Source organism: Heterocephalus glaber, unplaced genomic scaffold, assembly GCF_053883595.1.
Source record: "Heterocephalus glaber isolate CG9 unplaced genomic scaffold, H.glaber_assembly_v1.0 deba00001600, whole genome shotgun sequence".
Taxonomy (NCBI): domain Eukaryota; kingdom Metazoa; phylum Chordata; class Mammalia; order Rodentia; family Bathyergidae; genus Heterocephalus; species Heterocephalus glaber.
In genome coordinates this window covers 1,781,058-1,791,686 of record NW_028258372.1, presented here as the reverse complement: position 1 = coordinate 1,791,686, position 10,629 = coordinate 1,781,058, and positions in this window count along the sequence as shown.

Sequence of the window (10,629 nt, the reverse complement as noted above, 5' to 3'; positions counted from 1 at the left end):
AAGTGGGCATAGCCTGCACTGGCCTTTCTTTGACAAGGTATAACTTTCTTCTGAATTTCTGTGTTAATTAATGCTTATTTAAAAACCACTTTAATTGGTAGTAAACACCTCAACTTTTTGTACTCATTAAAATGCAGCCATTGATGTGTGATGGATTTTTTTAAAGCTTAATTAACTTTCCTTCCGTATATATAACCTATAATAATGACAAACATATTGGGAAAAAATTCCTCCTGCTTTTCCCCCCTTTCTCCCTACCCCCATTATAAAGACATTTTTAGCTGTGGACGCCTCTCTTGGTCAGGATCAGATGCTGTTAGTGTGGCAGTTTGGAGAGAAGGAGGTGGCAGATAATCAAAGCTTTTTGAGTCACTGGTCATTTCTAAACCAAACACTAACATGTCTGCCGAGGAAACAGGCTCATTTTTTTTTAAGTTAAGAAAAAGTTTAGAGAAACTAATACCCTGGATGACTCAGAACTCATTTCAAGTATCTTCCTGGAAGATATATATATGTGTATATATATACACATATATATGTGTGGATATATATACATATATATGTGTATATATACACATGTGTATATATATACATACACACATATATATGTGTATATATACACATGTGTATATATATACATATATATGTGTATATACACATATATATGTGTATATATATATGTGTGTATATATATATATATATATATATATATATATTTTAGTACTGGGGATCGAAATTGGGTCCTTGCGCTTGTGCAGCAGGCGGCGAAACCACTGAGCTAAATCCCCAGCCTTATATTGATATTTTAAAGATGTTGTTAGGAATCTCCTTTTGAAGTTGGTTATATTTGTGTATGAACTGAGAAATGCATCCCTCCCTTTTACATCAGGAGATGTAAATGCTACTAAGAAAATCTAACTACTTTAGAGAGACTTTGGAGAAGAGGAAGCAATCCTTAGTAATCACATTACTATAACACAAAGGCAGTTTTTAATTTTTAACAATCCTCTTGCATTCTTTGTCTATATTGGGCACAAAATTGCTACCCACTGAAGCCACAGCTGGTGTAGAAGGAAATCAACCAGAACACCAGTAAGCACATTTTACTCAGAATGCTAAAGCATGAGAAGACCCTGAGAGAGGGCTCTGCCTTGGGGAAGGGCAAAGTTTTTGTATACTTTTAGTGAGGTAAGTCAGCCAATGCTCAGCTAATTTTGGTAATAGTTGGCCAAGGATAGTTCTTGGAACAGCAGGGATTCTTCTAAGACCTACCATTCCTTAGAAGGGAAATCTGGGTTTTTATCTAGAGGTGTGGAAGAAACAGCTGCAGAAGCCAAGTTACACAAGGGTCATATTCAGTCCTTAAGGGTCTCTTACTTCTTGGTCAAGAGGGAGACCAAGTCTCATCATTTGATTGGATTTTGATTTGTTCACTCCAAATTACACAACTGATGTCAATTGCAGGCTCAGAGTCACTGGCAAGCACTTTCATGTGATTTTTGCCTTTGTAGTCGAATTTGAGTGAGTAGGTGACCATTTTAAGTGAGTAGCATTTACAACTCTGCAGAGAGCACAGTGAGTAATGGCAGAGACAGCACATATTAACAGAATTCTCTGAAGTCCATGGGACATGCCTCCTAGTCAAGATCCTGCCCCACCTAGGATCAGCCAGAAGATCCTCGACTTCAGCCTAGGGAGAAGAGAAGTTTGATAACAGTAGTTTTGCCTAACATTTTGTTCATTATCTTGATTTACCAAGGTTTAATTTCTGGCCTCCAGAATAACATGATTAGAGGAAGGAATTTTAAGAATCTCATTTTAACAAAGTGTCAAACCAACAGAGAAGGGAAAGGACAGTGATGAGAAAGAGACAACTGAGGATATGGCAGTCTGTGACCGGAGGCTAGGTCTAGAGGTCATGGGCAACAGCAGCTGTCCTGGTCTAATTATCTGCTGCCTGATTTGACATTTTCAGAAAAGCCGTCTCCAGTGTGATCCGTTTGCTTTAGAAGATCCAGTTATAGATCTCTTGCCAATGTGGAGGCCCAGGGTGTGAATGGGAATCATGAATCCAATAGGGTGAATCCTTGAAATTGCATTGCAGCGTTTGGATTTAATGGTACCAGATATTGGCACCCTGATATAAGACCACAGACAGTAGTTAAGGCAATTGTGATATTGTCACGTGGAGATCAGAGTAATTCTAGAAGGTGAGATGGCAAATGTCTATTAGATTGAGATGGCTTCATTTTTTCCCAATTTATAGGATTGGATTTTCAGCCAATCAATTGTGACACGTAAGATTTTAGGGAGAGCTTCTAGAAGATCTTTTTTCATGCTTATACTTTTTTCATATCCATTCATGGTCAAATTTTTATCCAGAGGTTTGTCATCATTTTGATAATCAAATGAACTGATAGAGACTAAGGAGTCCAGTCCTAGAATCCATGTTCCAAGGACAATTCTTAATTTTGGGTGAATGTTTGTCTTCCCTTGCTAGAGTTTGAGAGGTCCTTAGCTGGTATATGCAAATCTGATCTTGACCAAGGATTGTGTTTGTAAAGCCATTGACCTTGAAGTGATCTTCATACTTAAAACGCCTTGTAAGGACCTATTGTCCAGTGAGAGAAGAGTTTGGGAAGAGACCATGGAGGAAAGGAAAGAGGGTCTGGTGAAGATGTAGGAAGAGGAGGAGCTGAGCAAGAGGGAGGAGGAAATTGGACTCAGGGGGCCCAAGTGTGACCAGTCTGCCATTAACTGTGGGGGGAGTGAGGAGGGTTCTAGGTTTGGATTTTAGATCTTCTAGGTTTTTATTAGATTTCCTTAAGGAGTTCTTAAAGGAAACAATTTCAGAATTTTCTTGTCTTTCAAAAGCTGCTTTATTACCAGTAAAAAATCCTGATCATTGAATATTTGGATTTTTGGAACTATTTGGTTCTACAGTGGATTAACTTACTCAGACCCTTAGGTTAGCCAGAGTAGCAATGGATGTGCTAAATTGTTCTTGGCAAAATTGCATCAGAGCCTAAAATATTTGGTGTTCCTGGCACCATGTTTGTACATGTAAGGAGTCAAAGACTTGGAGTCCATTGAATGACTGGTGATCGCCCTCAGAATCGCAGCATTCCATGTACATCTATCTTGTTGAAAGCCTGAAGTTGTGAAGCCAATCCAGTGAAAGATTTGTTTCAGGGATCATTATGGAGGAAGAGCAAGGCTTAGGTGGTACCTCAGTGAAGAGAGGCAACCATGAGTTAGGGGTCGGGATGACTTATTGTCTAGTCCTTGGGATTTCCAGACAAGATTCAAGGAGTTCTGAGCCTTCTCTCTCCTCATCAGAGTGGCCTGCTGAGCAGCAGAGAAGCAGGAAATGTTTAGTCTTGGCATCAAGAACCATTAACATGAGACTTTCTTGGGGCTGTTGCAGCCTGAGGACACAGCAGGATGTTCTGCCTGGGGAAAAGAGGGATATTTCCATAGACTGAGTAAGAAGAAGGAGCTGAAGCTCCCCCTGAGGACAGTTGGTTTGAGAGAGTTCCTAGAAGTGGGAGGTGTCATCCTGGTGTTTACCAGTTATTGAGCAGGCAATTTGGGCTTATCAAAAGGGACAGGAAAAGAGTTTCAGGCTCAGCTCAAGAGGCTCACAGTGAAAATCGTTCAGTGCTATAGGGTCTCTATGTAAGAGTCCTTAACACAGAGACAAAAAAGAGGCTGTAGTCTGATGGTTGAGGAGTGAGGGTGCTCTGATTCTTCGGGGAAGGACCTTCCAGGTGGCCCTGGCCCACAGAGGGGGCTCTGATTCTTCCTCCCTGACCCCTTACCTCCATTCCTCATCCTGCCTGTCCTGCAAAGCTGCCAAGGCACGGTTTCTTGCTATGTTTCATCTCGACTTTTACTCTGTTTTGGAAATTCTTCCACTTAATCTTCTAGTTGTTCTACTGACTTTTCCTTCAGCCATCATCTTTTTACTTTTAAAAAATTTTCTTCTGTGACAGTATCTGTTTCATAGCACCTTATTCATGCCTCATGAATGAAATATATATTTCTACCTCCTGAAGGGAGGGGAATTCTAGTTTTAGTCTTTAGCTTTTGTTTTTGTTTCCCGTTTTTGCCATGATCCCCACTGTTCTGGTTATTTAGGGCTGTGTCACAAATTTCTTCTCCTTTCTCCCACATTTAATGGCATATCATATCGTATCATTTATTTTGCTCATGAACTTTGAACCTGAGCTGGCTGCGGCAGGTTCAGCTCATCTTTGGTCCATTCCATGCCAGCAGGGCCTGGAATCATTTGAAAGTTTGCCCACTTTCATGTCTGGTGTATGAGTTGGAAAAGCTGAAGTAGCTGGGGCAACATGTGGTCTTTCCAGAATGGAGCTTCAGGACCATCAAACTTCTGCATGATGACTTGAGACTCATAAGGTGCACGTCCAAGAGAGCAAGAGCTGAGTGAACCGCATCCTTCCCATCACCTCATGTCAGAAGTCACATGCTGTCACTTCCACATTTGCCCTATTGGATATTGCCCAATTAGAAGAGAAAGCAAGCCACACATGTGATTTCAGGCTTCCTGGCCATGTTAAAAATATAAAAAAGAAATATGTGGGGTTAATTTTAATAATATATTTTATTTAACCTAATGTATTCAAAATGCCATTTTAATATGTAATCAATAGAAAATGATTAATGGCATAGCTTACATCCCTTTTTCCTATTATCTTTGAAGTCCAGTGTATGTTTTTTAATTAGAGTACATCTCAATTCAGGTGTTAAATTCTTTTTTTTTTTAGGATGCTAAATTTTCAATAGTGAATGTGAATTTTTGTCCCATCAAAGCAATAAAGTTAGAGGAAAATATTTTATACTGCTTCAGTTTTTAAATTGAAATTAGTAGAATGATATAAAATTATGGTTTCAGGTCTCCAGTTGCAGTTGTCACATTTCAAGGGCTCAATAGCCACATGTGCATCTTAGTGGAAGCCCCACCTGGATCAAGGCATGAGAACATAAACACCGCCTCTCGATGGGAGAAGGGCCAAGCTGGTAAAGAGAATGTGGGAGCAGAAATATGGTTGTGGTTGTGGTTGTGCTACACTTCTGACTCTCTTTTTCCTCTCTGGCTTATTTGCTTTGGTCTCTATATTTCATGGTAGAGACTTCCCTCTAAAATGCTCTCCCGCTCAGTGTGGAGCTCCGAGAGGCTAGCTGGAGTCTGTGTGCGACCTGGAAGGTTTGGGTAAGTGTCCTTCAAAGGTCTATGTGCTAAAGGTTTGGACTAAGACATGTCTTTCAGTTCTACGGGGACAAAGCCTCTCAGAGAATACTGGACTCTGGCTCTGAATTTCTCTCCTTTGTTTCCAAAAGAAGTGAGCAGCTTTCTCTACCATGTGTTCCCAACATAGTGTACAAGGGGTGATCAAAAATACAGAGAATGTTTAAATTGTAAAAACTTACTGCAGTAAAAGATACATTGTCAGTAATCCCCTTAAAATATTCTCTACTCTCTTCACAAGTACTTGTCCCATCATTTCTGCCACTTTCTGAAGCAGTTCTGGAAGTCCTCTTTCATGTCTCTACAAGGTATAATTAAAAAATAAAGAGGGCCAGGGATTTAGCTCAGTGGTTTCACTGCCTGCTGTGCAAGCACAAGGACCCAAGTTCGATCCCTGGTACCAAAAACAAACAAACGAACGAGAAAATAAAGTGAATGCTGTTGCCAAGTGCCATCCAACAGAAAGGTAAGCTCATAAAAAGCATGGTGGTGTGTTCTCATCCATGTTATTCACCCAGATTTGGCACTGTGCAACTTTTGGCTCTTCTCCAAAGTCAAAGTGACCATGAAAGGTCAAAATTTTGAATCAATATCAAAGGAATATCAAGGTAGCCATAACAGAGCAAATACAGCCTTGAAAGAGGACTTCCAGAACTGCTTCAGAAAGCAACAAGAACAATGGAAAGGAAGGGGAAGTACTTTGAGGGGGAATTAATGACAATGTGTCTCTTACTGTAATGTTTTTAAAAAATTTAAACACACTGTATTTTTTGATCATACTGCATATAGCCTTGCCATGGACCCAAAGCAACAGGGCCAAGGGACCATGAATTGATGAGCCTTTGAAATGATGAGTTAAAATAGGCCTTTCTTCTTTTTAAGTTCATTATCTCAGGTGTTTGTAATAGTAAGGGAAAGGTGACTAACACATAGTGTAAGTCTGTCTATTAGACTTTCCTGAAGGGTGATTGGTAGGGGCCAGGTCACACTGCTGGGCATGCACCACAGGTCAGCATTTTTTTTTTTTTTTTGTACCAGGGATTGAACTCGGGACCTTGCGCTTGCAAGGCAGGCGACAGAACCACTGAGCTAAATCCCCGGCTAGGTCAGCATTTTTAGTTGTCTCTTTTTGGTCAGATTCTTGAAAAGCATCAGTTGGTCTCCTTAAGCCTGGATGTCAGTATCGTGGAGGAGGCAGGAGGCATCCTACCTCTACCTTCCTTTGTGTCTGGTACCTCTACCAGAGTCTCTCTGATCTATTTGTACAAGGAATAAACCTCTTGGGGCTTGCTGGGTTGGGGAGAGGTGTCTCCTGGCTGCCGAAGGTAGTAGGGGGACCAGCAGACACTTCTCTTCCAGTTCCATCCTCAGCTGCCTCCCCAGGACGGTGCTGAGCCTCTCTGGGGCTCTCTATAGGAAGCAATCCTAGCACAGGGTGACCTCTTACTGGCTCTTAGGCTTCCTGGTTTGTTCCATTCTCAGAGCCGTTTATTACTCATGAACCAATTTCTGTCTTCAAAATGTTTGCAGAAATTGTGGTCTGCTGCTTCTCTTCATTTTTATTTGCCTTTTGTATATTCCTTCACTTATTATTTTAGTGAGTTTTAGGAGGAAACAGGGATTCCTTAAAAGAAGGAGCTATCTGTTCCCATGTCTTGCTAATATAACATTGTTCAACTGAATAAATGCTGAGGGCAACCATTGCACTGCTTTTAAAATTGAAATTTGGTATGTAATTATATTATAATTTACAAGCTACTCATAGACAGCAGTCGACAGTCAACCGGTCCATAAATATTTACTGAGCAGTGTGCCAAGAATTGCTATGGCTCTGAAGATGCAGAGGTAAGCAAGGCAGAGAAGGCAGGTTGTCCGGCACCTCTTAGAATTTGTGTATGCGCTTCCCCTGGAATTTGTGAACTGCGTGAATTCTGTTTCCGTGTGCTTCCCCAAGGGAATCCTCATCTTCATCCTGAGATTCCAGAGGCAGGGCAGACTTGTAGCAGGACAGTAAGTAATGTGTCTGCTGGTCTACCTGACCCAACCACACGTGGGCACAGGTCTGACCATAAGCATCAACTATCTGTCCAAGTGGCTTTTGTGTCCTTCCAGACACCTGTTGCTAAGATCAAATCTAGGAGAAACTTAGGGACAAAACTCATGGACTACGCTTCTTGTGGTGCTTGACATTCAATAACAGTAGCTTATTTTTCACAATTATTTTGTCCCCTGGCTCTTTGACACTTCAAATATTGTCCATGTACCAGAAATATCAATATCACCAGAAAGCTTGGCAGTCTCAGGCCCGATCCAGACCTACTGAATTAGGATTTGAACTTTTAACAAGATCTCCAGGATTGAGAAACACTGGACCACATGCCTCTTTGGCTTTGTCAGTGCCATGACAGGGCTTGGCATAGGCTGGTTTCTCAGTAAATACTTGCTGACTGCTAAGGGAAAGCCTTAAGTGTTCAGCAAACCAGGCCACAGTCAGCTAGAGGGGTCTCTGAGTAGTGAGCCCCTAACCACTTCCATGATGGCGGATACGGAGATGGTGGGGAGGAGAAGGTGAATCCTTGCTTTGTGCCTGGGAGCTTTAATGTATTTGAAAACCATTAGCAATATCCAGTGTTCCTGTCAAGATGCATTTTAGGATTTTCCAGGCTGAAATCGACATTTGAGACCTCCCCGTTCCTTAAGCAAGCCTAGAGACTTGACACCTCCCCAGCTCCTTCAGCTCTGAGGTGACCTGAACATTAGAATAAATTTCATGCTTGTGTAGATGCCTGGACCCCAGGGCCCACTGTGCCAGCCTGTTCTCTCTGGTGGTACCAGGGGCATCTCTGAGGCTGGAATGTGGGACGTGGCTCTTCCTAGGCACGGCCCACACCCTGACGAAAGTGTGTTTCCCCTGATGAAGGTGAGTGGAGAATGTGCCCAAACCCTGCAAATCCAGAACCTTCTTCCTAGCCACACTGATTATTTTAAGAATCTCTGAAGCCTTCTTAGGGTTTTGGATGAGCTAATGGGGATAGCTTCGTATTACCAAGAAGTTCAATAAGTAATTTTTTAATTAATTGTATTGGTACATTTTAGGTATACAATAGAATGACATTCATCATTGGAAATGTGCACCTTTACATAATCTCTCCTGGTTCTTATTTGTCCCCCTTCCCCTGCCCTCCCTTCAACCCCTCCATCCCTCCCTATTTATAAAGTCTTTGCTACCATTTTTTCCTTTTCTCATATTAATTCCATTCCCTTCTTTCCTTTCCCCTACGCCTCCCACTTCCCCTTCCCCTTTGCCCCTTTTCTTCTTATTTCACATTGTCTATTATACCTTTTAGTCCTCATTTACACATTCAATTTCTCACACTAGAGAAACTATTTGGTATTTACATGTGTGTCCTATTTATTTCACTTAAGAGTATCTCCTCAATGTGGATCCCTTTACCTATGAATGTCTCTAACTTCTCACTTTTTATGGCTGAGTAGTACTCCGTTTTATAAAAAAAAAAAAACACCCACATTTTCTTTATCCAGTCTCCAGTAGATGGACAACTTGGGCTGTTTTCAAGCTTTAGCTATTACAAATTGTGCTGCTATGAACATGGGTTCACATATATCACTGTGGTATGATTCTTTTAATTCTTTGGGAAAGATCCCCAGCAGGGGAATAGCTGGATCAAATGGGACTTCCAGTCCTAGTTCTTTGAGGTATCTCCATATTGATTTCCACAGTGGTTGCATCAGTCTGCACTCCCACCAGCAGTGGAGCAGGGTTCCTCTTTCCCCTCAACCCACTCAGCATTTGTTATTGGTTGATTTCATGATAGCAGCCATTCTTTCTGGGGTGAGGTGGAATCTCAGCAGTATTTTCATTTGCATCTCCTGAGTGACCAGTGATGTTGAACATTTTTTCATATGTTTCTTTGCTATTTCTACTTCTTTGTCTGAGAAATGTCTGTTTACTTCAGATACACGTTTTTGGATTGGGTCTTTAAATTTGGGAGGTCTGATTTTTTTTTAAGTTCTTTATAGATTCGAGATAGTAGACCTTTGTCTGAGGAACAGCAGGTGGAAATTTTTTCCCACATTGTGGGTTGTCTCTTCACACTCTTGGTAGTTTCTCTCGCTGTGCAGAAGCTTTTTAATATGAAGAGATCCCACTTGTTGTTTGTGCTAGTTCACAAACAACTGAGTTTTTGTTCATAAAATCTTTTCCTACACCAATGTCTTCCAAAGTTCTACCTAACCTCTCTTCTAGCTAGTTCAGCATTTCTGTTTTAATATTTAGATCTTTAATCCAGTTCAATTTTAGTTTAGTGCATGGTGAGTGATACAGGTCTAGTTTTAATCTTTGGCAAGTTGAAACCCAATTTTTCCAGCACCATTTATTAAAGAGGCTATCTTTCCTCCAGTGAGGGTGTTTGGCTCCTTTGTCAAAGATGAGGTGGCTGAGTATGTCTGGGGTTATTTCTTCATCTTCTAATCTGTTCCACTGGTCCTCAGGTCTGTTTCTTTGCCAGTACCATGCTGTTTTTATCACAGTAGCTTTGTAGTATAGTTTCAAATTGGGGTTGTGATACCCCCTGCCATGTCTCTGTTAGCTAGAATTGCTTTTGCTATTTTCTAGGTCTCTTCTTGTTCCAAATGAATTTTTGGATTGTTTTCTCAAGGTCCATGAAGTATGCTGCTGGGATTTCAATTGGGATTGCATTGAATCTATATAGCAGTTTTGGAAGTATGGCCATTTTCACTATGTTGATTCTTCCTACCCAGGAGCAAGGGATGTCTTTCCATTTTCTGATATCATCTTCAATCTCTCTTTTCAGAGTGCTGTAGTTTTCAGAGAAGAGGTCTTTGATTTCTTTTGTTAGGTTGACTCCTAGGTATTTCAGGGTTTTTTTGATATTATTGTGAAAGAAATTGTTTGCCCTATTTCTCTCTAGTGAGTCTGTTGTTTGTGTAGAGGAAAGCTATTGATTTTTGTGTGTTGAGCTTGTATCTAGCTACTTTACTGAATTTGGTTATTAAGTCTAAAAGACTTTTAGTGGAGTTCTTGGGGTCTTCTATATAGAGTATCATGTCATCTGCAAATGACAATTGGACTTCTTCATTTCCTATCTTTATTCCTTTTCTTTATCTTGTCTAATTGCTGTGGCTAATGTTTCCAAAACTATGTTGAATAGGAGTGGTGATAGTGGACATCCTTATCTTTTTCCTGATTTTAGTGTGAAGGATTTCAGTTTTTGACCATTTAGTATGGCTGTTGGTTTTTCATAGATGGCTTTTATCAGATTGAGGTAGAGACTGTCTATTCCAATTTTTTGTAGGGTTTTTATCATAAAACCATG